At 47.7% G+C, this 26380-nt stretch overlaps 1 protein-coding gene across 1 annotated transcript in view; it reads left to right on the top strand.

Moving 5' to 3' along the window:
• The window catches only part of LOC144672030 (NACHT, LRR and PYD domains-containing protein 3-like), a 977887-nt gene that overhangs the window by 799037 nt on the left and 152470 nt on the right, over positions 1–26380 (top strand). The window lies entirely within an intron of this gene.

The raw sequence follows: 26380 nt of genomic DNA on the forward strand, positions 1-26380 counted from the left end.
TCTTTTATTATTTTATCCAACTTTGGGACCCCATGATGCACTTTCACAAAGGATTCCCACATCACCCTTCGGGCCCGAGAGCCTTTCTCCATCACCAGACTTAGGAGAAGCTTGGAACTGTCCGCCCGGTTTCCCTTATCCGTGAGCTCGGTGACTTTCTGCAAAGAATAAGAATGAATATATTGAGGATCAGAGTGAAAGATAAACACTGAGAATGAGAAGGAAAGGATCTGCTCAGTGATGGCGTTTCCAATTGTTTTGAGCACAATAAACAGTCACTGGGCTGAGAACTGATGCATAATGAACATTCACTAAAAATCATCTTCATCTCATTTCAGTCATTAACAGCAAATAAATGTGAATAAACTAAGCCAGAAGTCTGAAATACATTTTGGGGGGAGTGAGGAATCATTGACAATCTGCAGTATTTTAATGTGATCAGTGTGATGAGTTTTCTTTGTCAAATTATTGATTGACAATATGATCCACTTGTTTCCTCACACTGACTTCTTGCTGTTACAGTTTCTCATTAACTCAGCAAGAAAATAGCAGCAAATCAGATCTCTGCTGGAAGGGAAGGGACGATTCTGGTCATTAAGTTATTTTAACAGAAGAATAGGAATCTTAAAATGGAAACTGGCAGAGAAATCACCATTGACTGAACCAAACCAGTACTGTTGATTTATCTGTCAGGAGAATCGACCAATAATAATGGTGAAAAATCCAATCAATTTGCCCCTCAGTAACTGAAAGTTCAGAAGCTTGATATTTTTGAAAATTTGCTATGAGTATGAAAACTTGGTAAGGAGTGGGAAGTGGATAGGTTTTGAGAGTGAGTGGGACCCAAGATAACTGAACACTGTGGTGCTGTGAAGGAGAGGCTGCTCATAAGGCCAGAGTCAGAGCTATGGAGAATTCCAGTGGGAGGTTTCAGGACTCGAGCAGCTTACAAGGAACAAAAGGGTCAAGGTCATTAAGTTATTTAAACAGAAGAATGGGAATTTTAAATTGAAGGCATCTGAGGACTGGGAGATATTATAGGTTTGTGAGCACACAAGTGATATCTGGGACCTGGAGTGGTACAGGGTAAAGGCAGCAGAATCCAAGTAGCTTAACATTCCAGAGGGTGCAAGGTTACCTTCCTAGTGTCATGCCGTTCATTGAATACTTCCTTGTCAAATTACTCCTTCCAAAGTGTATCACCTCACACTTTACAGGGTTAAATTCCATCTGCCACTTATCTGCCCATTTGACCATCCCGTCTGTACCTTCCTGAAGCCCAAGACACTCAACCTCACTGTTAACCACCCGGCCAATCTTTGTGTCATCCGCAAGCTTACTAATCCTCCCCGCTACATAGTCTATGTCGTTTATATAAATGATGAATAATAGGGGACCCAACATAGATCCCTGTGGTACGCCACTGGACACAGGCTTCCAGACACTAAAGCATCCTTCTGTCATCACACACTGTCTCCTACAACTAAGCCAATTTTAAATCCACCTCATCAAATACCCTGTATCCCATGTGCATTTGCCTTCTTTACAAGTCTCCCATGTGGGACCTTGTCAAAGGCTTTGCTGAAATCCATAAAAACTACATCAACTACACTACCCTCATCTACACACCTGGTCACCTCCTCAAAAAATTAAATTAAATTTGTTAGGCATGACCTCCCTCTGACAAAGCCATGCTGACTAACCCTGATCAAACCTTGCCTCTCCAAGTGGAGATAGATTCTCTCCTTCAGAATTTTCTCCAAAAGTTTCCCTACCACTGACGTGAGGCTCACTGGCCTGTAGTTCCCTGGCTTCTCTCTATAACACTTCTTAAACAGCAGAACCACATTAGCTGTTCTGCAGTCCTCTGGAACCTCCCCCGTGGCCAGAGAGGAATTAAAAATTTGAGTCAGAGCCCTTGTGATCTGCTCCCTTGCCTCCCTCAGCAGTCTGGGACACACATCATCCGGACCTGGAGATTTGTCCACTTTTAAGCCTGCCAACACCTCCAATACCTTGACACTCCCGATATCAATTTGCTCAAGAAACTTGCAGTCTCCCTCCCCGAGTTCGATACCTTCATCCTCATTCTCTTGGGTGAAGACAGATGTGAAGTATATATGTTATGGTGATGTGTTGTAGCCTCACCAGGTTGGCATCTCATGTTTATAGACCCCTGATGCTGATCCTACAATGCTCTCCTACACATGAATTGAACCAGGGTTGAGCCCCTGGTTTGATTGAAAGGGTGGAGTGATGGATATACCTTACCACAATTCTGCAGCTGATGGCCCACAGCGCTTTGTGGATAGTGAGTTTAGAGACAGTAGATCTATTGTGTATCCATCACATTTAGCACGTTGATACTATCGCACAACACAATGAGAGGTGTCTTCAGTTTGAAGACGGTACTTCATTTCCTACGAGAACTGTGCGGTGGTCACTCCTATAGTGTCATAGACAGATGCATCTGCAATAGGTAGATGGGTGAGGACAAACAGGGTTTCACCTCCTGTTGGTTCTCTGGCCAACTGCTGCAAGCCCAGTCTGGCAGATATGTCTTTCAAGACTCAGAAAGCTCTGTCATTAGTGGTGCTACCGAGCCATTCTTGATGGGAGAAATTAAGTCCCCACCTATAGTGAATTCTCTGTCCATGCTTTTTCTAATTAATCTGGAGGAGTCCATATTCATCAACTGAAGGAGGGCAATAATCAGCAGGTGGTTTTGTTGTCTATCTTTGGCCCCATGCCAAGAGATTTCCTGGGGTTCTGAGTCTATATTGAGGACTCTCTCTGGTTACTGTATACCCCTAGGCTGCCATCTCTGGTGGATCCATCTAATGGGAAAGGGCATACCCAGGAATAGTAGCAGAAGAGTCTGGGATGTTGTTTGGTGGTCATATTGACAGGATTATTCTTATGTCAGGCTGTTGTTTTATTAGTCACATTTGTGACAAGTCCTTCAATGTTAGTGGGGACTTTGCATGGTCGACTGAGCTGTGACTGAATCCAATGCTGGGTGCTCTTATTACACCTTTTTATAGCTGTGTTGCATGTTGATCTAGACCATTTCAGAGGGCAGTGAAGAGTCAGCCATGTTGCTGGGTGTCTGGAGCCATATACAGGTCAGGATGAGTAAGAAGGGCAGGTTTCCTTCCCTAAAGGACATGAGCGACCCAGATGGCTTTTGACGACAATTCAATATTATCTAATTACCTTAGATCAAATTCACAAACTGTCACAGTGAGATCTAAGTTCAGGTCTCTGGAGTATGAGTCCAGGCTACTTGTTTGTTAATTCAGTAACATAACCACAATGCTGCTGTATCTGTAAGTGGTAAGTGTTGTATGCTTGGAAGAAACAGATCACTTTGGGTCTCTGGTTCCCAAAGCTCTGAGGCTTTCCTCACCTCATGTTTGGTTCTGGTGTAGACTAATTATTGGAGGTTGATTTATCACCATTATCAGCATGTGACTGCCTGGGTGTTAGAAGATGATCTAGATGGATCTTGGTCTTCTATCATCCTTACATTCTGCAACTTCTGTAATGTTTAAATAATCCAAACTCATTGCAATCCTCCCACTTACCCGATGTTCTTTTCCATTGAAAATCTTCTCGTATGTTATCAATGAGCTGACTCCATCCACCCCTTCTTCAATCGCCTGTTCTAGTCTGTCCCAGTAAAATTTTGTCAACTGGAACAGCTGGAAATCATCCCACTTTATCAAGAGCTCAGTGATTCTGGAGTTTGGATCTGTGAACACAAAATGGAGAAAAACAAACATCATTGAATTTCTAGCCACGTTGTTCTACTTCCTTTACATGAAGCAACTGAATCCTCCTGTGAGCCACATTATCAAACAAAGTGTGAAAATCCAGAAACATTAAGTGATAGCATAGCTGATTTGTGACCTCATTCCTAACCTTGCCCCAAATCCCTTCATACCCATGGTTAACAAGAAGCTATCAATCTCAAATTTAAACCCAGCAATTGTCTTTATTGTTTGCTGGATGTGGGAGTCGTTGGCAAGGCCAGCGTTTGTTGTCTATCCCAAATTGCCCCAGAGAAGGAGGTGGTGAGACACCTTCTTGAACCACTGCAATATATCTGGTGCATGTATGCCCACAGTGCTTCTGGGAAGGGAGTCCCAGGATTTTGACACAGTGACAGGAAAGGAACAGCGATTTTATTCAAGGTCAGGATAGTGTGTAGCCTGGAGAGGAACTTGCAGGTTATGGTGTTCCCATGCATCTGTTGCCCTTGTTCTTCTTGGTGGTAAAGGTCATGGATTTGGAAGGTGGAGTCAAAGGAGCCTTGGTGAGATGCTACGGTGCATCTTGTAGACACTACACACTGCTGCCACTGTGGATAAGTGGTGGAAGGAGCTAATGTCTTCACATTGACGATACCCTCCATCATCGTGATAATTGGGATAGATTTCAAACAGATCTAGCAACTCAAGGCAGGGCAACCATGAGGTGCTGTGAGCGATCAGCAGCAGCAGAACTGTACTCAGCCACAATCTATAACCTCATGGCCCTGTATTTCCCACACTCTACCATTACCACCAAGCCAGGGGATTAACACTGGTTCAATGAAAAGTGCAGAAGGGCACACCTGGAGCAGCACCTGGCATACCTAAAAATGAGGTGTTAGCCTGGTGAAGCTATAACACAGGACTACTTGTGTGCCAAACAGCATAAACAGCAAGTAACAGACAGAGCTAAGTGATTCCGCAACCAATGAATCAAGTCTGCAATCCTGCCATGTCCAACCATGAATGATGGCGGACAATTAAACTACTCACTGGAGGAGGAGGCTCCTCAAATATACCCATCCTCAATTATGGGAGAGTCCAGTATATCAGTGCAAAAGATAAGGCTGAAGCATTTGCTACAATCTTCAGCCAGGAGTGCCGAGTGGATGATCCATCTCGGCCTCCTCCAGATGCCCCCAACATCACAGATGCCAGTCTTCAGCCAATTCAATTCACTCCATGTGATAAGGAAACAGCTGAAGGCACTGGATACTGCAAAGGCTATGGGCCCTGACAATACTCCAGCAACAGTATTGAAGACTTGTGCTCCAGAGCTTGCCATGCCCCTAGCCAAGCTGTTTCAGTGCAGCTACAATACTGGCATCTACCCGACAATGTGAAAAATTGCCCAGGTATGTCCTGTACACAAAAAGCAGGACAAATCCAACCCGGCCAATTACCCATCAGACTACTCGCGACCATCAGTAAAGTGAAGGAAGGGGTCATCAACAGTGCTTTCAAGCGGCATTTGCTCAGCAATAACCTGCTCACTGACAATCATTTGGGTTCTGCCAGGGTCACTCAGCTCTTTACCTCATTACAGCCTTGTTTCAAACATGGACAAAAGAGCTGAGCTCCAGAGGTGGGATGAAAGTGACTGCCCTTGACATCAATGCAGCATTGGACTGGGTGTGGCATCAGGGAGCCTTAGTAAAACTGTAGTCAATGGGAATCAGTGGGAAAACTCTCTGCTGGTTGGAGTCAGACCAAGCACAAATGTAGATGGTTGTGGTTGTTGGAGGTCAATCATCTCAGTTCCAGGACATCACTGCAGGAGTTCCTCAGGGTAGTGTCCTAGGCCCAACCATCTCCAGCTGCTTCAGCAATGACCTTCATTCCATCATAAGGTCTGAAGTGGAGATGTTCACTGATGATTGCGCAATGTTCAGCATCATTCGCAACTCCTCAGATACTGAAGCAGTCCATGTCCACATGCAGCAAGGCCTGGATGATATCCAGGCTTGTGCTGAGAAGTGGAAGGTAACATTTGTGCCACACAAGGACCAGGCAATGACCATCTCCAGCAAGAGAGGATCTAACCATCGCCCCTTGACATTCAATGGCATTACCATTGCTGTATTCTCCACCATCAACATCCTGGGGGTTACCATTGACCAGAAAGTGACATGAACTAGCCACATAAATACTGTGGCTAGAAGAGTAGGTCGGAGGCTAGGAATGCTGCAGTGAGTAACTCCGCTCCTGACTCCCCAAAGCCTGTCCACCATCTACAAGGCACAAGTCAGCTGTGTGATGGAATACTCTCCACTTGCCTGGATGAGTGCAGCTCCATGAATACTCACTAAGTTTGACAGCATCCAGAACAAAACAACCCGGTTGATTGGCACCCCATCCACAAACATTCACTCCCTCCACCACTGACACATAGTGGCAGCAGTGTGTACGATCTACAAGATGAACTGCAGGAACTCACCAAGGCTCCTTAGACAGCACCTTCCCACCCACGGCCGCTACCATCTAGTAGGGCAAGGGCAGCAATAGGTGGGAACACCACCACGTCGATATTCTCCTCCAAACCACTCAGCATCTTGGCTTGGAAATAGAACTCCATTCCTTCACTGTTGCTGGAACTCCCTCCCTAACAGCACTGTGGATATACCTGCGCCATATGGACTGCAGCAGTTCAAGGCGGGAGCTCATCACCATCATCTCAAGGGCAATTTAGAACTCGGGATGGGTAATAAATGCTGGTCTATCCAGTGAAGCCCACAACCCATGAAAGAATAATTTTTTTAATGTTTTAAGTGGTGGATGGGATGCCGATCAAGTGGGCTCTTTGTTCTGGATCCTGTAGGTTTTTGAGTGTTGTTGGAGCTGCAGACATCTAGGCAAGGGGAGAATATTCCATTGCACTCCTAAGTTGTGCTTTGCAGATGGTGGGCAGACTTTCAGAAGACAGGAGTGAGTTACTCTCCTTATAATTCCCAACTTCTGACATGCTCTTGTAGCTACAGTATTTATATGGCTAATCCAGTTCAGTTACTGGTCAATGGTAACCCCCAGGATGTTGAGAGCGAGCGATTCAATGATGGTGATGCCATTAAATGTCAAGTGGAGATGGTTACATTCTACCTTGTTGGAGATCATCATTGCTTGGCACTTGTACGGCATGAATGCTACTTGCCATTTTATGATCAGGTAGCTCTCGGAGGTGGAACATCCTTTCTGATAGCAGCTTAAGTCTTGTTCTGAGCCAATTAATGGCCCTATGGCTGTTAATTTGGCTCGGACACTCCCAGTCACATGGAGCTTGGTGCAGCTTAATTTTAAGCCAGGGAGGTGGTGCGGGTCTCTGCCTTGGTGTGGAATTCTCCCCATGGCTCTATGACTAGGGAGTATAGTAAAAAAAAGATTGGAGCCAGACCTTACAGGAGTGAAATTATAATAAAAACTTCAATACACAGGAACCCTCTTCTTTAAGCAGCCAACTGATTCTAGATCTGAGGTGAGGTGACTGCCCCTGCCATCATGGCAGCATTTGACCACGCATGGCACCAATGCCAGGTATCTACTCAACAGTTCCAGTACTCAGGGGCTCCCTCAACCTGTGACTGTGATGTCCCTTTAGAGGGTCACTCATTTAACTCCTTCTACTCGGCCCCTGTCCTGTTCCCTCTTCCTGTCTGAGCTGCAGGTGTTGCACAAGATATGGTCAATCTGTTAGCATAGAAAGTTTATTCTGAAGTATTTTGTGAACCCACCTGTGCCCATTCTCATTCCTTTTGTAGTTGTTGGATATTCTGTCTCGTTTGAACCTTCAGCCATGGCGCAGACAGATGTTCCAGGATTGGGATATTCTCTAATAAATATTAGACGAATACAAGGATTAGATGAATATATTAAAATCAGAAGAACATTGACAGCTTCAAACAGTGAGGCGATGCACAGCATTTATTTGCAGGATATATTTAGGGATTTTACAATCTCACAAATGCCACGGTGATACAAATGGTAGATTTTTTGGCTGCTAGACAATGTACGACCTGCTCTCACCCTTCTCCTCAAAAAATCCACGCTTGACCCCTTTGTCCTTGCAAACAACTGCCCTCCAGTCTCCTTTTCCCTCTCAAAGTCCTTGAACATGTTATTATCTCCAAAATCCATGCCCATCTTTCTTGGAATTCCATATTTGAATCCCTCCAATCAAGGTGCAACCATTCCACACAACCAAAACAGCTCTTATTGAAGATGGCTCTGACAGTAAGAAATGAAGCTTTTTCATCCTTCTCAACCTGTCTACAGCCTTTGACATGGTTGACCACATCATCCTTCTCCAACTCCTCTCTGCTGTCACCCAGCTGGGTGAAAATGCAGCAAAAGTTCCCAGATCAATTCTTATCTATTAAATTGCAGCCAAAGAATCTCTTCCCACTCCCACACCATTATCTCTGGAGTCTCCCAATGATGTCTCGTTGGCCCTCTTCTATTTCTCATCAATACGCTGTCCCTTGGCAACCTGGTTCCACATGTAAGCTGAGGACACCCAGCTCTACTTCATTACTGCTTTCTGTATCCTGACTCTAAACAAGTCTCTTTTACCCATCATCTGAGCCTACTGGTCCACGCTGGCTCCTAGTCTCACAACATCTCATTTTAACATCCCCAACCTAGCTTTTCAGATTTCTCCATGGCCCCTCTCTTCCTACCTATGTAACCTCGACCAGCTCTGGAAGACATCGATATCTCTGCCCTCCATCTCTCCAAGTCTGACATGTTTCACATCCTGATGATAATCGTCCAGAACTGGGAGGCAAGTTCTGAGCTCTGGAATTCCCTTCCTGAGCCTCTCAGCCTCTGTTATTTTTCTCTCCTCTTTTCAAATTCTCCTTAAGAACACTAACTCTCTGACCAAAGTTTTTGGTCACCTGCTCTGGTACTCCTTCAGTATCTCGGTATCTTTTTAAAAAGGAATTGTACTGTTTTTGTTAAACAGCAAGGCATGTTTTGAGAATGAAAGGTGCTATACAAATGCAATTTGTTGCATTTTCTCCACTTGTGTGTCTCACTGCATGTCTTCTCATGCCCTTGTGCCCAATCAAACTATCAGCCAGTGTCTTATCATTTCTTCACTGTAGAAGTATAAAAATATTCCGTCTTGGATCAGTCTTTTCTCCAAATTACAAATTAAATTATTCTCCATGTTAATTTGTAAAGAAGTTTGAGACAATGTAAAATTTATTAATCTGCTGTTTAACCCACATTACACCCACCTCGCACTGGCCAAGCCCCGCACCCGTGCCCCCGCATTGTCCTAGCCCCACTCCCCACTGAACCAGCCCCGAACCCCCACTGACCCAGCCCCGCCCCCCCACCCCCCACCGACCCAGCCCTGCCCCCCCCACCCCCCACCGACCCAGCCCCGCCCCCCACCCCCCACCGAACCAGCCCCGCCACCCCCCCCCACCGACCCAGCCGCCCCCCCCCCATCGACCCAGTCACCTCCCCCCTCACCGAACCAGCCTGCGCCCCCCCCACACCGAACCAGCCCCCGCCACACCCCCCCCACCCCACCGAACCAGCCCCCCCCACCCCAACCAAACCAGACCCCGCCCCCCCCCACTGACCAAGCCCCGCCTCCCCACCCCCCACTGACACAGCCCCGCCTCCCCACCTCCCACTGACCCAGCCCCACCTCCCCACCCCCCACTGACCCGCATGTCTGGAGTTTAGGGGTGGGGGGGATGGTCATGTCTGGAGTTTGGGGGTGGGGGGGGAATGGTCATGTCTGGAGTTTGGGGGTGGGGGGGAATGGTCATGTCTGGAGTTTGGGGGTGGGGGGGAATGGTCATGTCTGGAGTTTGGGGGTGGGGGTATGGTCATGTCTGGAGTTTGGGGGTGGGGGTGGCGCTCATGTCTGGAGTTTGAGGGTGGGGGTGATGGTCATGTCTGGAGTTTGGGGGTGGGGCGGAATGGTCATGTCTGGAGTTTGGGGGTGGGGGGAATGGTCATGTCTGGAGTTTGGGGATGGGGGGGATGGTCATGTCTGGAGTTTGGGGGTGGGGGGAATGTTCATGTCTGGAGTTTGGGGGTAGATGCTCATGTCTGGAATTTGGGGGTGGGGGGATGCTCTTGTCCGGAGTTTGGGGGTGGGTGGTGTGCTCATGTCTGGAGTTTGGAGGTGGGGGGGATGCTCATGTCTGGAGTTTGGGGGGTGCTCATGTCTGGAGTTTGGGGATGGGGGAATGCTCATGTCTGGAGTTTGTGGGGGGGTGCTCATATCTGGAGTTTGGGGGGGTATGCTCATGTCTGGAGTTTGGGGGGATGCTCATGTCTGGAGTTTGTGTGGGGGGGGGATGTTCATGTCTGGAGTTTGGGGGTGAGGGGGATGGTCATGTCTGGAGTTTTGGGGATGGGGGGGATGGTCATGTCTGGAGTTTGGGAGTACATGCTCATGTCCGGAGTTTGGTGGTTGGGGGAATGCTCATGTCTGGAGTTTGGGGGTGGGGGGATGGTCATGTCTGGAGTTTGGGGGTGGGGGTGGCGCTCATGTCTGGAGTTTGAGGGTGGGGGTGATGGTCATGTCTGGAGATTGGGGGTGGGGCGGAATGGTCATGTCTGGAGTTTGGGGGTGGGGGGGATGGTCATGTCTGGAGTTTGGGGGGGATGGAGTTTGGGCTGGGGGATGGACATGCCTGGGGTTTGGGGGTGGGGAAGATGCTCATGTCTGGGGTTTGGGAGTGGGGAAGATGCTCATGTCTGGTGTTTGGTGGTTGGGGGAATGCTCATGTCTGGAGTTTGGGGGTGGGGGGGGTAGTCATGTCTGGAGTTTGGGGGTGGGGGGGATGGTCATGTCTGGAGTTTGGGGGTGGGGGGATGGTCATGTCAGGTGTTTGGGGGTGGGTTGGGATGCTCATGTCTGGAGTTTGGGGGTGGGGGGTGGTCATGTCTGGAGTTTGGTGGGGGTGGGGGATGGTCATGTCTGGAGTTTTGCGGGAGGGGGATGCTCATTTAAGACAGGGATGTGGAGAATTATTTTGCTGAGGTTTGAGAGTCTTTGGAACTCTCTTAAAAGGTGGTGGAAGCAGAGTCTTTGAATATTTTTAAGGCAGAGCTGGATAAATTCTTGATTAACAAAGGGGTGAAATATTCACGTGGGTGGACAGGAGTTTGGGTTACATTCAGATCAGCCATGATCTTTTGAATGGTGGGCATTCTCTTGGGACTGAGTGGCCTACTCCTAAGTTGTATGTTCCATTGATGGCATTATGCTGGAGGTGGAGGAAGCATAACCCTGCTGATCATTGGCATCCTTAAGCCTGGCCCCAGCTGGCAAGATAACATGCTGATCAGACAGTCTGTAACGTGGAGAGGATTTAGGGGAGGTAATGGCGTAGTGGTATTGTTGCTGGACTAGTAATCCAGAGACCCAGTGTAATGTTCTAGGGAACTACTGAGGAACGGCAGCACAGGACTGAGAGCGCACCAACCAGAGAGAACCCTTCCAATTCAAAGAGCTTCTATAGATCGACTGGGGAGAAAGGTAAGAGTACCATTTAATCTGGGTGAGGGACTGAGGCCTCACCCTGCATATTTTCCTTATAAAATGTAGAGAGTGATGCTCATTGCTGTTTCTAAAAAAAAACAAAATGGACAAAGACCACAAATGGCTGAATTTATGTATGTCTGTGACCCCAAACAAAAGGAGCAACCTGGCAATATCGAAGAAACTTGCACCTCATTATCTCTGATGAGCCACTAAGAAACACCGCCACACTTCCCAATCCTGTGGGCTGCACGGACCAAATTCAAAGAGAGCTATAAAAGGCCATCTGCATTTCATAACCCAGGTGGGCCAACAGGGTTCTGCTCATCTGCTGAGACAAAGGACCCCGCAACCTTCCTTTCAATTCTTAATGGCTGAGACATTTAACAATCTCAGGGACCCAGAGGAAGGATACACACCCTTTGTCAAAGACAATGTGAAGAAGTGTGAGTCATGTGACATGGACCTCCAGTTTCTGGAACCAGTAATATTGCCTTGCTGTACTACAAAGTCAGTCTCCCATTTTCCAATCTGACTAGCAGCCTCACAGACAAGGTGCTCAGACCCAGGCTGGTCACCTGGCCCCATCTACACTGCTTCCATTTGGAAATATTGTACCATTGCCCACAAGACTGATTCATCTCTGCATGCCTGTGTCATCGTGTGAAGTCAACATCACTGGAAATGTGAATTAACCAGCATCAGTTTTCAGCTCACCAACCTCCGTGAAGAAATACCTCATTAGACTTTGATTCTGGACTCTGGAGCCCACGTGAAACAATATTTCTTTCCTCTGTCGTCTCTTTGCACTGTAATTCTTTCTTTTCTCTATCCCTCTTTTTCCTATCTGAAGGTGAGGGGGACGTTGCAAACCTTCTTTCGTGCTCTGAGTAAGAATTCGGGGATGAATGAAGAAATGCTGCCATGTCATTTCGAATCGACAGTTCATTTCAGGTCCAGGAAAATTGAAACATCTTCTCAGTATCTTGGCCCACAAGGAGTAAACTGAACAATTTAAAGAACAGACTATCTTTTTGACTTTTCTTTTAAGTCTCCACCTTATTTTAATATTCCCTAGCGTGCCCCAGTAACTGCCATGTAAACATAGGTATGAACAAGAAATGAAGCTAGCCGTTTCACACTGCTACCAAGCAGTAGCAACACGGGTAGGATTTTCCACCAACAGGATGCTGCCGTCAAGCCAAAGAGACGTTCTGCCCAAAACACAAATGAATTTCCGTGCCAGTGTGATGCCAGGTACGTAGGCCGTGGTCTCAACAACTGGAGATCGTATCAAACAGCGAGTCTCTCTGGCTGTTCATAACAGGCAGACTACTGACCTTACTCAACCAGCCTGTGCTTGCAAAGTTCAGAAAAATGTCCCCTGTTAGATGTGATTCCATGACTAGACAACACTTGCTGTAAAACCCCAAGTGTGCTAAGATATATTGGAATTGCAACTTCGTTGTTAAATTTAAATTTTAAAAAAAGACTAACTAACTGTTCAGGGTTCATCTTCCGCTGAAATAAACTCCAAATATATGATCTTAGTTTCTTTTAAATTTTCAATTTCAGTTATTTTCACGATGTGATTTCCCCTGTTGCCGGGGCAACAATCTGTCACATCTCAGTCTAAGAGGTGGGGAGACCAGCTGGTGGAGGGAAATCCTGGGGGAAGGGGACAGACAGGCTTATGGCGACAGACAGGGGCAGTTTGACACAGAAGGCAAAAAGAAAGACAGACCAGGGGCAAGCTGACAGGGCAGATGGGGGTGAAACCGAAGAGACAGAGAGAGACAAGGAAGATGGAAACTGAGACTTAGAGAGACAGAGTGGGGGTCACAACAGGAGGGAAGGCAACAGGCAGGAGATAAGGAGGGAGAGAAAGAGAGAGATAGTGGGCAAGGAGAGACAGAGAAAGAAACCAAGAAGGAGTCATACTTGGGGAGGAGACAGAGAAAGAGGCGCAGATAGATGGGATGAATCAGGCAGGTGGGAAACAAAGAAAGGGAGGCAGAACTGTGGAGACAGACTGGATAAACAGATATGGGAAACAGCCAGAGGGATTAGAGAGAGACCTGGGGATGGGGCAGAAAGAGAGAATCAGACGGAGTCAACTGGGGAGACAGACAGGAAGCGAAGGCAAATAGGGCAGATGGATGGGCGACACACAGAGAGAGAGAGAGACAGACAGACAGATGTAACATGTACCAGAGTGAGTGAGAATGATGGAGGGAGACAAAGAGAGAAGCATTGGAGAGAGATAGATGGAGAGATAAGCAGGAGGTATATGATGGGGAGCCAGGCAGAGAATAGACAAAGCCAGGGAAGATCGGAGGCAGTTGAAAGACAGGCAAGGAAAGGGCAGAGAAGGAAGTGCATAGTGGTGAATGATGGATACACCAATGAGGAAAGGGCAGAGAGAGAGAGACAGATGTGACGGGGGGAGAGAGAATGAGGCATACACCTGGGAGACCGCTGGGGGATGGGATATAACAAGAGAGAAACATGGAGATAAACATGGCTCAGATAAGAGAGACATAGACAGAGATAGACAGCGAAAGAGAAAAATGAGGTGGACAGAGGGACAAATTGGCAAGACAACAAAAAACAAAGGCAAGAATCGCATAATCACAGCACATAAGAGGCCCTTCGGCCCTTCGAGTCTGCACTGACACGTGAGAAACACCTGACCTACCTACCTAATCTCATTTACCAGCACTTGGCCCATAGCCTTGAGTGTTATGACATGCCAAGTGCTCATCCAGGTACTTTTTAAAGGATGTGAGGCAACCCGCCCCCTCCCAGGCAGCGCATTCCAGACCGTCAGCAACCTCTGGGTAAAAACGTTTTTCCTCACATCCCCCTGAACCTCCTGCCCCACACCTTGAACGTATGTCCCCTCATGACTGACCCTTCAACTAAGGGGAACAGCTGCTCCCTATCTATTCTCTCCATGCCCCTCATAATCTTGTACACCTCCATCAGGTCGCCCCTCAGTCTTCTCTGTTCCAACGAAAACAACCCAAGTATATCCAACCTCTCTTCATCACTTAAATGTTTCATCCCAGGCAACATCCTGGTGAATCTCCTCTGCACCCCCTCCATTGCAATCACATCCTTCTTATGATGTAATGACCAGAACTGCACACAGTACTCCAGCTGTGGCCTCACCAAGGTACTATACAACTCCACAGGACCTCCCTACTTTTGTAATCTATGCCTCGGTTGATAAAAGCAAGGGTCCCATATGCCTTTTTCACCACCCCACTAACATGCCCGTCCGCCTTCAGACATCTCTGGACAGACACACCAAGGCCCCTTTGTTCCTCAGAACTTCCTAGTGTCATTGCCGTTCATTGAATACTCCGTTGTCAAATTACTCCTTCCAAAGTGTATCACCTCTCACTTTTCAGTGTTAAATTGCATTTGCCACTTATCTGCCCATTTGACCACCCCGTCTATATCTTCCTATAGCCCAGGACACTCAACCTCACTGTTAACCACCCGGCCAATCTTTGTGTCATCTGCAAACTTACTAATCCTCCCCCCCACATAGTCATCTATATCATTTATATAAATGATGAATAATGGGGGACCCAGCACAGATCCCTGTGGTATGCCAATGAACACTGGCTTCCAGTCACTAAAGCATCCTTCTGTCATCACCCTCTGTCTCCTACAATGAAGCCAATTTTGAATCCACCTTATCAAATTACCCTGTATCCCATGTGCATTTGCCTTCTTTATAAGTCTCCCATGTGGGACCTTGTCAAAGGCTTTGCTGAAATCCATGTACACTACATCCACTGCACTAAACTCATCTATACACCTGGTCACCTCCTCAAAAAATTCAATCAAATTTGTTAGGTATGACCTTCCTCTGACAAAGCCATGCTGACTATCCCCGATCAAACCTTGCCTCTCCAAGTGGAGATAGATTCTCTCCTTCAGAATTCTCTCAAATAGTTTCCCTACCACTGACGAGAGACTTATCGGCTTATCTCTGCAACCCTTCTTAAATAGCGGAACCATATTAGCTGTTCTCTAGTCCTCTGGCACCTCCCCCATGGCCAGAGAGGAACTAAAAATTTGGGTCAGAGCCCCTGCGATCTCCTCCCTTGCCTCCACAGCAGCCTGGGACACAAATCATCCAGACCTGGAGATTTGTCTACTTTTAAGCCTGCCAACACCTCCAATACCTTGTCACTCCCTAGAAACCAACTAGAGAAGGTATGAGACACGAGTTGGCTATGATGGATTGGGAAACGTTACTTAAAGGGATGACAGTGGAGAGGCAATGGCAAACATTCAAAGAGCGCATGGGTGAACTGCAGCAATTGTTTATTCCTGTCTGGCGCAAAAGTAAAATAGGAAAGGTGGCCAAATCATGGCTTACAAGGGAAATTAGAGATAGTATTAGATCCAAGGAAGAGGCATACAAATTGGCCAGAAAAAACAACAGACCTGAGGATTGGGAGCACTTTAGAATTCAGCAAAGGAGGACCACCGGATTGATTAAGAAGGTGAAAATACAGTACGAAAGTAAGCTTGCGGGGAACATAAAAACTGACTGTAAAGGTTTCTATAGGTATGTGAAGAGAAAAAGATTGGTGAAGACAAATGTAGGTTCCTTCCAGTCAGAAACAGGGGAATTTATAATGGGGAACAAAGAAATGGCTGACCAACTAAACACATACTTTGGCTCTGTCTTCACAAAGGAGGACACAAATAACATAGCAGAAATGTTGGGGAACACAGGGTTTAGTGAGAGGGAGAAACTGAAGGAAATCGGTATTGGTAGGGAAAGTGTTGGAGAAATTGGTGGGATTGAAGGCGGATTAATCCCCAGGGCCTAATAATCTACATCCCAGAGTACTTAAGGAAGTGTCCCTAGAAATAGTGGATGCATTGGTTGTCATCTTCTGAGATCCTATAGACTCTGGAATAGTTCCTACAGATGGGAGGTTTGCTAATGTAACCCCACTATTTAAAAAGGGAGGTAGAGAGAAAACAGGGAATTATAGACCAGTCAGCCTGACATCGGTAGTGGGGAAAATTCTAGAGTCCATTTTATAAGATTTAATAGCTGAGCACTTGGAAAACAGTGGCAGGATCGGTCAGAGTCAGCATGGATTTCCGAAAGGGAAATCATGCTTGACAAATTGACTGGAATTTTTCGAGAATGTAACTAGTACAGTTGATGAGGGGGAGCCAGTGGATGTGGTTTATTTGGACCTCCAGAAGGCTTTCGACAAAGTCCCACATAAGAGATTAGCGTGTAAAATTAAAGCGCATGGGATTGGGGGTAGCGTATTGAGATGGATAGAAAACTGGTTGGCAGACAGGAAACAAAGAGTAGGAATAAACGGGTATTCTTCCAAATGGCAGGCAGTGACTAGTGGGGTACCACAGGAATCGGTGCTGGGACCCCAGCTATTCACAATATATATTAATGATTTAGATGAGGGAGCTAAATGTAATAGCGCCAAATTTGCAGATGACACAAAGCTGGGTGGGAGGGTGAGCTGTGAGGAGGATGCAGACATGCTTCAGTGTGATTTGGACAAGCTGAGTGAGTGGGCAATTGCATGGCAGATGTGGTATAATGTGGATAAATGTGAGGTTATCCACTTTGGTAGAAAAAACAGGAGGTAGATTATTATCTGAATGGCTATAAATTGAGAGAAGGGAATGTGCAACGAGACCTGGGTGTCCTCGTACACCAGTCGCTGAAGGGAAGCATGCAGGTGCAGCAGGCAGTAAAGAAGGTAAATGGTATGTTCGCCTTCATAGCCAGAAGATTCGAGTAAAGGAACAGGAATGTCTTGCTGCAATTGTACAGGGTATTGGTGAGACCACACCTGGAATATTGTGTGCAGTTTCGGACTCCTTATCTGAGGAAGGATGTTCTTGCGATAGAGGGAGTACAGCAAAGGTTAACCAGACTGATTCCTGGGATGGCTGGACTGACATATGAGGAGAGATTGGGTTGGTTAGGATTATATTCACTGGAATTCAGAAGAATGAGGGGGGATCTCATAGACACCTATAAAATTCTAACAGGACTAGACAGGGTAGATTCAGGAAGGATGATCCCGATGGTGGGGGAGTCCAGGACTAGGGGTCACAGTCTGAGGATACGGGGTAGACCATTTAGGGTTGAGATGAGGAGAAATTTCTTCACCCAGAGAGTGGTGAGCCTGTGGAATTCGTTACCACAGAAAGTAGTTGAGGCCAAAACATTGTATGTTTTCAAGAAGGAGTTAGATATAGCTCTTGAGGCAAAAGGGATCAAAGGATATGGGGAGAAAGCGGGAGCAGGCTATTGAGTTGGATGATCAGCCATGATCATAAGGAATGGCCTACTCCTGCTTTTTTCTATGTTACAATGAAATCACCCCTCACTCTTCTGAACTCCAGTTTTAACCCAGTCTGACCAACCTTTCCTCAAAAGACAGCCTGTACATTCCAGGTATCAATTGAGTAAACCTCCTCTGAACTGCCTCCAACCCATTTACATCCATCCTTAAAATGGAGAACAAAACTGCACACGGTATTCAAGCTGCAGGCTCACAAATGCCCTGTACAACAGAAGCATAACGTCCTTACTTTTGTGTTATATTCCTCTCCTAATAAAGGATAGCATTCCAGTAGCCTTCTTAATTACTTGCTTTGCCTGCATACTAACTTTTTGTGACTCACGGCTATGTGGAAAATTGCCCAGGCATATCCTGTACACAAAAAACAGGACAAATCCAACTCGGCCAATTACCTCCCCATCAGTCTACTCTCGATCAATAGTAAAGTAATTGAAGGGGTCAGAAACAGTGCTATCAAGCAGCACTTGCTTAGCAGTAACCTGCACAGTGATGCCCAGTTTGAGTTCCGCCAGGGCCACTCAACTCCTGACCTCCAAGTCACTCACTATCCTGACTTGGAAATATGCCACCGTTCCTTCACTGTCACTGGGTCAAAATCCTGGAACTCGCTTCCTAACAGCACTGTGGGTGCACATATACACCATGGAATGCAGCAGTTCAAGAAGGCAGCTCACCACCACCTTCTCAAGGGAAATTAGGGATGGGTAATAAATACTGGCCCAGCCAGCAAAGCCCACAACCCATGAATGAATGTTTAAAAATGCCAGCACTAACAGGAAACTGAACATCACCCTGGATGTCCAGAGTCTGAACAATCCCCACCTGTTCAATCTCGGCGTCATCCTTGACAGAAGTCTTACATACAAGCAGCATGTCATCAAGACAGCAGAAAAATAACCTGCAACAGGCTCACAGTAAACTGACAAGATCCTCATGGGGATCACAGGCCAACATCCTGAGGATCTCTCCTCTTGCCATCATGTACTCTACTGCAGAATACTGCGGCCCAGTAAGATACCAATCTGACCACAACAAATGTACCAATGTACATCATGCAGGACTCTTTGACCAGATCACCTCCCCTGGTTCCCTGCTCGGAACAGGAGCAGCCCCGCCCCACACCATCAGAAGGATAATTGCAACGGGCAAGCAATTGGCAAAAGTCGACTTTAACCCAGAATGCTCTAATTCAACAACTTCCTCAACCCACCAGCAGTATACCTTCCATCACGCCACCCCATATGGTTCAACACACGACAGCGAGAAGTAACATCTGTGGACCCATGGCGGAAGATTAGCAGGAGAAAACATCCATCAGAAACCACTCTTGTTGTAGAATGCAATGCTCATCCACCCAGCTTTGAGCTCCGAGAGTGGGTCTCTTAAACCATTTCTAGACTGACCAATGCTCTGTGCAGCACTCAACATTAGTGAGGTCGCCAAGACCATCCAGTATGCTGTGGTGTGGTCCAAACAATGACTCGTATTTTTGAGGAGTGTGCACTGACTAAACAAGAAGGCGGCTAAAAGAACTCCGTCTAGCCACTAACAAAGCTATTGCTTGGCTCTATGATTATACAAACATTAAATAAATAAATTTAAAATCTTAGATGAATGACAGGTGATCTCATTGAAACATAAAAGAATCTGAAGGGGCATGACCGTGTAGACATTGAAAAGCTGTTTCCCATGGCTGGGAATCTAGAAGATGGGATTACAGATTATTCAGGACTGAGATAAGGAGGAACTGATTCACTCAGAGTTGTGAATCTTTGGAATTCTCCACCCCAGAGATTGTGGATGCTCGTTTGATCTTGCATGGACAGCGGTGGTTCAAGAAGGAACCTCACCACCACCTTCTCAATTGGGGATGGGCAATAAAAATGCTGCCTAAACAGTGACACCCACATCCAATGAAATAATAAAAGGAAGGGTATAAGGAGCAGGCAGGAAAGCAGAGGTGAGGCAGAAGAGTCATTATGATCAGACATAGTGCAGCAGGCTCAAGAGGCCAAAGGGTCCACAGCTTATGTCCACAGCTACTTATGTTCCTGTGTTAAAATCACAGCATTGCCAGATCAGGAGCCAATGCAGTAACACACTAACAGAGACTTACAGCTCACTGCCCGGCAGACAGGAAGAAAGGACACTGATGTCTGTAGAGGAGCAGTCAGGGTCACAGCAGCAGTCGAGTTCACTGACTCTGCCAATCAGGCCACTGGTACAAATGGGAACAGCTGGAACAAGACACAGAGAGAAATGTCTTACCACAGAGCACAGAAAGTATCAAAAACCATCTCCCTCCCATGTCTGAATCCACAATAATTTTCTTCTCCATTTCCCCATATCAATCTGCAAACTTATTCTCCCATTGCTTTCTACTTATTCAATTACTGGTGCCAGATATGCTCTCAACCCTTTGAATTAAAAATAATACGGTGAATTTGTGGTCCAATTTTAATCGTGATGCAGGACCGAAGAGACTTCAAAGAAAACACACACAGATATTGAGACATTTTTTTTTTACGTTATAAACAGAGTTATAGATGACAAAAATGAGGAAGTTATGTTCAATTTTTATCAATCACAGGTTGGGGCTGAGCGAGAGCTTCCAGGTCCCGCACTTAAAGAGCTGGAGCAGAATTAACAGATTGGTAGCAAGAATGAGAAACTTTACAAGATAAACTGCAGCAGTTCAAAGTGGTGACTAACTAACCACCAGCTTGTCAACGGCATTTAGGAACATGCAACAGATGCTGGCCTTGTCAGTGACACCCAAATCCCATGAAAGAATTTTTAAAAAAACATTAGTTATGTGAAGCCCTGGGAAAACTGGTGATGTTTCCTTTAGAGCAGAGAAGGCTAAAGGGAGATTGAACAGAGGAGTTCAAAATGAGGAAGGTTTTGGTCGTGAGGGAGGAAGTGTTTCCATTGGCAGAGGGGTCAGAAGCAGAGGAGGACAGATTTATGGAATCTGTAATTGGCAAAGGAACCAGAAGGGAGATGAGTTAATATTTTAAACAGTGAGTTATGATGATCTGGAAGGAGTGATATGAAAGAGCAGGCGCAGAAGTAACTCCCCATCCTGCACCACCCCTTCTCCCCACACCACCCTCCCCCGCCCCCTGCCAACTACCTGCTCTGATTGAGGATCTTAGGAATGTGAAAAGAATTGATCAGTTGACAGAAACTTTAATGACTGGTGTGGGAGGCCAGGGCAAGGGGACAACTGTCCTATTATCAGAGTCACAATATTCAGGAGAGCAAGTTAGGAAACACTTCCTGACACAAAGGTGGGGTAAGTGGAGAACTCTGTCCCAGAAAATGTGTGCTCGAGAACATTCCGCACCATATCCAAGCTGTTCCAGTAAAGCTACAACAGCTACAGCTACCCGGCTTTGTGGAAAATTGGTCAGTTATGTCCTGTACACAAAGAGCAGGACAAGTCCAAGCCAGCTAATTACCACCCCATCAGTCTACTCTCCATCATCAGTAAAGTAGAAGAAGGAGTCATCAACAGTGCTATCATGCAGCACTTGTTTAGCAATAACCTGCTCACTGACACCCAGTTTGGGTTCAGCCAGGGTCACTCAGCTCCTAAACTTATGACAGTGAGATGAGAGTGACTGCCCTTGAGATCAATTCTCCATTTGACTGAGTGTAGTATCGAGGAGCCCTAGCAAAACTGGAGTCAATGGAAATCAGGGGGAAAACTCTCTGCTAGTTAGAGTCATACCGAGCACAAAGGAAGATGGTTGTTGGAGGTCAGTCATCTCAGCTCCAGGAGTTCCTCAGGGTCGTGTCCTCAGCCCAACCATCCTTAGCTGTTTCAATGACCTTCCTTCCACAAGATCAGAAGTGGAGATGTTCGCTGATGATTGCACAATGTTCAGCACCATTAGTGACTCCTCAGATACCGATGCAGTCCATGTCGAAATGCAGCAAGACCTGGACAATATCCAGGCTTCAGCTGACAAGTGGAAGTAACATTCACACCACACAGGTGTCAGGCAATGACCATCCCCAACAAGAGGGAATCCAACCATCACCTCTTGATGTCCAATGGCATTCCCATCACTGAATCCCCCACTATCAACATCCTGGGGTTTACCATTGACCAGAAACTGAGCTGCACCGGCCAAATAAAAACTGTGGCTACAAGAGCAGGTCAGAGGCTGGGAATCCTGCAGCGGGTAACTCGCCTCCCTACCCCCCCAAAGCCTGTCCATTGGGCGGGGATTTGATGATGAGGGACGGGGTCTTTGTGAATGACGGTGAGAAGGTCAGTGTTTCTGGGGAATTTACAGTATTTCTAGAGAGTGAAAGCTTTGTATTGAAGTCAGATTGTTCAATAGAGGGGCGGCCCGGGATTAACCTGCAGCTTTGGAGAGAAAAGGGCGCATTTGCGCCACTCCTGAGGAAAATGGAGCAATGAGAGGCGGGGAGAATGGAGAAAGGCGAAAGGCTGCTTTTCCCTCCTAGACCCAGCTTCACTCTCGCTCTGAAGATCGTGTGTCCCAGCCCAAGGTGAAGAATGGGAACAAATCCAAACAACATAACCAGGGCTGAGTGAGGAAATCGCTGCCATGTCGGCAATGCCGTCTTTCCAAGGTCCCAGGAAGATGAGGGGATCCTCCCAGTCCCTGGACTCTTTTTTTTTTGCAAAAATATACTTTATTCATAAAATATCTTCAATCACATTCCAAACCATTCCAAAAACACCATTACAAGGGTACAATCCGGTTCAACTTTTACAAAATGTATCACCAGGTGCATCAGTCCAAACAATATTACAATCATTTACAGCCTTTCATTTTGAGCTGTACAGCCCAAGGGGGTTTAAACAGTTCCCAGCCCCTCGGTGTGCTGTGGCAGAAAGGTCTTAGACAGCGACCCTTCCCCATTGCGCCTTTGCGGCAGCTGCCCCAAGCTTTAGTGCGTCCCTCAGCACGTAGTCCTGGACTTTGGATTGTGCCAGTCCGCAACACTCGGTTGGGGACAACTCTTTGTGCTGGAAGACCAACAAGTTTCGGGCAGACCAAAGCGCGTCCTTCACCGAGTTGATGATCCTCCAGCTGCAGTTGATGTTTGTCTCGGTGCGTGTCCCTGGGAACAGCCTGTAGAGCACAGAGTCCTGTGTCACAGAACTGCTCGGGATGAACCTCGACAGCAACCACTGCATCTCTCTCCAGACCTTCTTTGCAAAGGCACAATCCACAAGGAGGTGAACAACGGTCTCTTCCCCAACACAGCCACCTCGAGGGCAACGTGCAGAGGGGGTGAGACTCCTGGCGTGTAGAAAGGATCTGACGGGGAGGGCCTTTCTCACCACCAGCCAAGCCACGTCTTGGTGCTTGTTGGAAAGTTCTGGCGATGAGGCATTCTGCCAAATGACTTTGACAGTCAGCTCGGGGAACCATCCCACAGGGTCCACCCTCTCCTTTTCCCTCAGGGCCTCTAAGATGTTACGTGCTGACCACTGCCTGATGGACTTGTGGTCAAAGGTGTTTTTCTGCATAAATTTTTCCACGAGGGACAGGTGGTACGGCACGGTCCAACTACTTGGAGCGTTCCGCGGCAGCGTGGCCAGACCCATCCTTCGCAACACCGGGGACAGGTAGAACCTCAGCACGTAGTGACACTTGGTGTTTGCGTACTGAGGGTCTACGCACCGCTTGATGCAGCCACACACAAAGGTGGCCATCAGCATGAGGGTGATGTTGGGCACGTTTTTTCCCCCTTTATCGAGAGGCTTGTACATCGCGTCCCTGCGGACACGATCCATTTTTGACCTCCAGATAAAGCGGAAGATGGCTCGAGTGATCGCCACCACGCAGGAGTGTGGAATGGGCCAGACCTGCGCCACGTACAGCAACAGCGAGAGTGCCTCACACCTGATGACCAGGTTCTTACCCGCAATGGAGAGGGAGCGTCGCTCCCACATGCCCAGTTTCCTTTTCACCATAGACACTCGCTCCTTCCAGTTTCCAACGCATGCCCTGGTCCCTCCGAACCATATCCCCAGCACCTTCAGGCCGTCAGCCCTGACAGTGAAGGGGACAAAGGATCGGTCAGCCCAGTTCCCAAAGAACATGGCCTCGCTCTTCCCACGATTTACATTGGCTCCCGAGGCCAGTTCGAACTGGTCGCAGATGTGGATCAGTCTGCGCACCGACAGCAGATCCGAGCAGAAGACGGCGACATCGTCCATGTACAGGGAGGCTTTTACCTGAGTGCCTCCACTGCCTGGGATCGTCACTCCTCTTATGCCCGGATCCTTCATGATGGACTCGACAAAGGGTTCTATGCAACACACGAAAAGAACAGGCGAGAGAGGACAGCCCTGCCTGACTCCAGATTTAATCGGAAAGCTATCTGTTTCCCACCCATTGATTGAGACTGCGCTACTGATGTTAGTGTAGAGCAGTTGGATCCAATTTCGAATTCCCTCCCCAAACCCCATTTTGGAGAGCACATCCACCATGTAGGTGTGCGATATTCTGTCAAAGGCCTTCTCCTGATCCAAGCTGATGAGGCAGGTATCCACACCCCTGTCCTGTACATAGGCAATCGTATCCCTGAGCAGCGCCAGGCTGTCAGAGATCTTCCTGCCTGGCACAGAGCAGGTCTGGTCAGGGTGAATCACCAATTCCAGAGCGGATTTGACCCGATTGGCTATGACCTTGGACAGAATTTTATAGTCCACATTCAACAGTGAAATGGGTCGCCAATTTCTAATTTCCTCCCTTCCCCCCTTGTGCTTGTAGATGAGGGTGATAATGCCTTTCCTCATGGATTCTGACATGCTGCCGGCCAGGAGCATACTCTCGTACACTTCTAGCAGGTCTGGGCCGATCAAGTCCCACAGAGCCGAATACAACTCCGCCGGCAAGCCGTCGCTTCCGGGAGTTTTACTCTTCTCGACGGACTCAAGGGCCTTAGTCAGTTCATCAGGAGTTAGCGGTTTGTCAAGGCTCTCCCGTGTACTGTTGTCTATGACCTCCGTGATAGAGGACAGGAAGGACTGGGAGGCCGTGCTGTCCGTGGGCTTCACGTCATACAATCTGGCATAAAAGGATTTGCTGATCCTCAAAATGTCGGACTGCGATGACTTTACTGAGCCGTCTTCTTCCTTCAGGCTGCTGATCACAGAACTCTCTCTGTGTACCTTTTGGAAGAAGAAACGTGAGCACGTCTCATCCTGCTCCACGGACTGGACTCTGGAACGGAAAATGATCTTGGAGGCCTCCGAGGCGAAGTGCAAGGCTTGCTGGCTCTTCACCTCTTGGAGTTCCTCCTTGACATCGACCCCCATCGACTGCAGCCGGAGCAGATTCTGCATGTTTTTCTGGAGTCGAGACATTTCCCTCTGTTCCTTTCTAGCTTTCTGGGTGCCTTTGAGGATGAAAAACCTCTTGATGTTTCCCTTGATCGCTTCCCACCAGTGTGTCAGGGACTCAAAGAGGGGTTTCATGGTTCTCCAACCTTTGTAATCCCTCTTGAGCTCCTCAATGTTCTCTGGGGTCAGCAGTTGCACATTTAGCTTCCATGGCCCCCTGCCCACCCTCAGGTCCTTCTCTAAGTGGCAGTCCGCCAGTAGGAGGCAGTGGTCAGAGAAGAACACCGGCTTGACGTCAGTGGATCTGACTGTGAATGCACGGGACACAAACAGGAAGTCTATCCTGGAACGAATGGACCCGTCTGGCCGCGACCAGGTGTACCTACGCTGCGCTCCGTCTGCAGGGTTGCTGAAGACGTCGTGCAGCTTGGCATCCTTAACTGTTTCCATCAGGGATCTGGACGTAGCGTCCAATCTGCTGTCGGCCCTGCTGGATCGTCCAGCCGCATCGATAATGCAGTTGAAGTCACCACCCAGAATGACCGGCCTGGAGGTCGCCAGCAGCAGTGGGAGCTGCTGAAACACCTCCAGCCGCTCGGCCCCTTGTGACGGGCCATACACGTTAATTAACCGGAGTGGAGCGTTCTTGTACATTACGTCTGCTACGAGGAGGCGCCCGCCCACCACCTCCTTAACCTCGGAGACGGTGAAGTTGCCTCCCCGCAGCAGAATACCCAGGCCGGAGGAACGAGAGTCGTTTCCGCACGACCAGATCGATGGCCCATGGGACCACCATCGTGACCATTGCCTGTAGGAGCTGAGGTGCGGTATCGCACACTCCCGCAGAAACAACAGGTCAGCTTTGACCTTGGCAAGGGAGTCCAAGGTCGCAACACATCGCGTAGTAGATTTAATGCTACGCACATTTATGGATACAATCTTTAAACCCATTTTAAAGCATTTATTCTCCTACCAAACCCGTTGTCTCTGAGAGTCCCAGACCTTTAGTCTGCTCCATCATACCCGTAGTGAGCTCAAATTGCTTCACTTTGGATGGGCTGAGGTAGTTCTCCTTGGCAGTGTTCTGCTCAGGTGGCATCTGGGGGTTCGCGTAGAGAGCGGGTTTTGAGATGACTTGTGCTGGAGAAGCTTCTCCAAAACTCACCCCCTCTGGAGTGTTGCTGTTCCCGGCTTCCCGGAGCTGGGGTGCGATGATTGCCTCACTGCTCCCAGATTCCAGGGTCTGTGGTGCACTGGCCTCCTCAGGTTGCAGGCAAGGTTGGGGTGCAAAATCCACAGTATTTTGCTTTTATATCTTTCAAAGAGCTGGAATACA

This window comes from Cetorhinus maximus, chromosome 35 (genome assembly GCF_964194155.1).
Source record: "Cetorhinus maximus chromosome 35, sCetMax3.hap1.1, whole genome shotgun sequence".
In the NCBI taxonomy this organism is placed as follows: domain Eukaryota; kingdom Metazoa; phylum Chordata; class Chondrichthyes; order Lamniformes; family Cetorhinidae; genus Cetorhinus; species Cetorhinus maximus.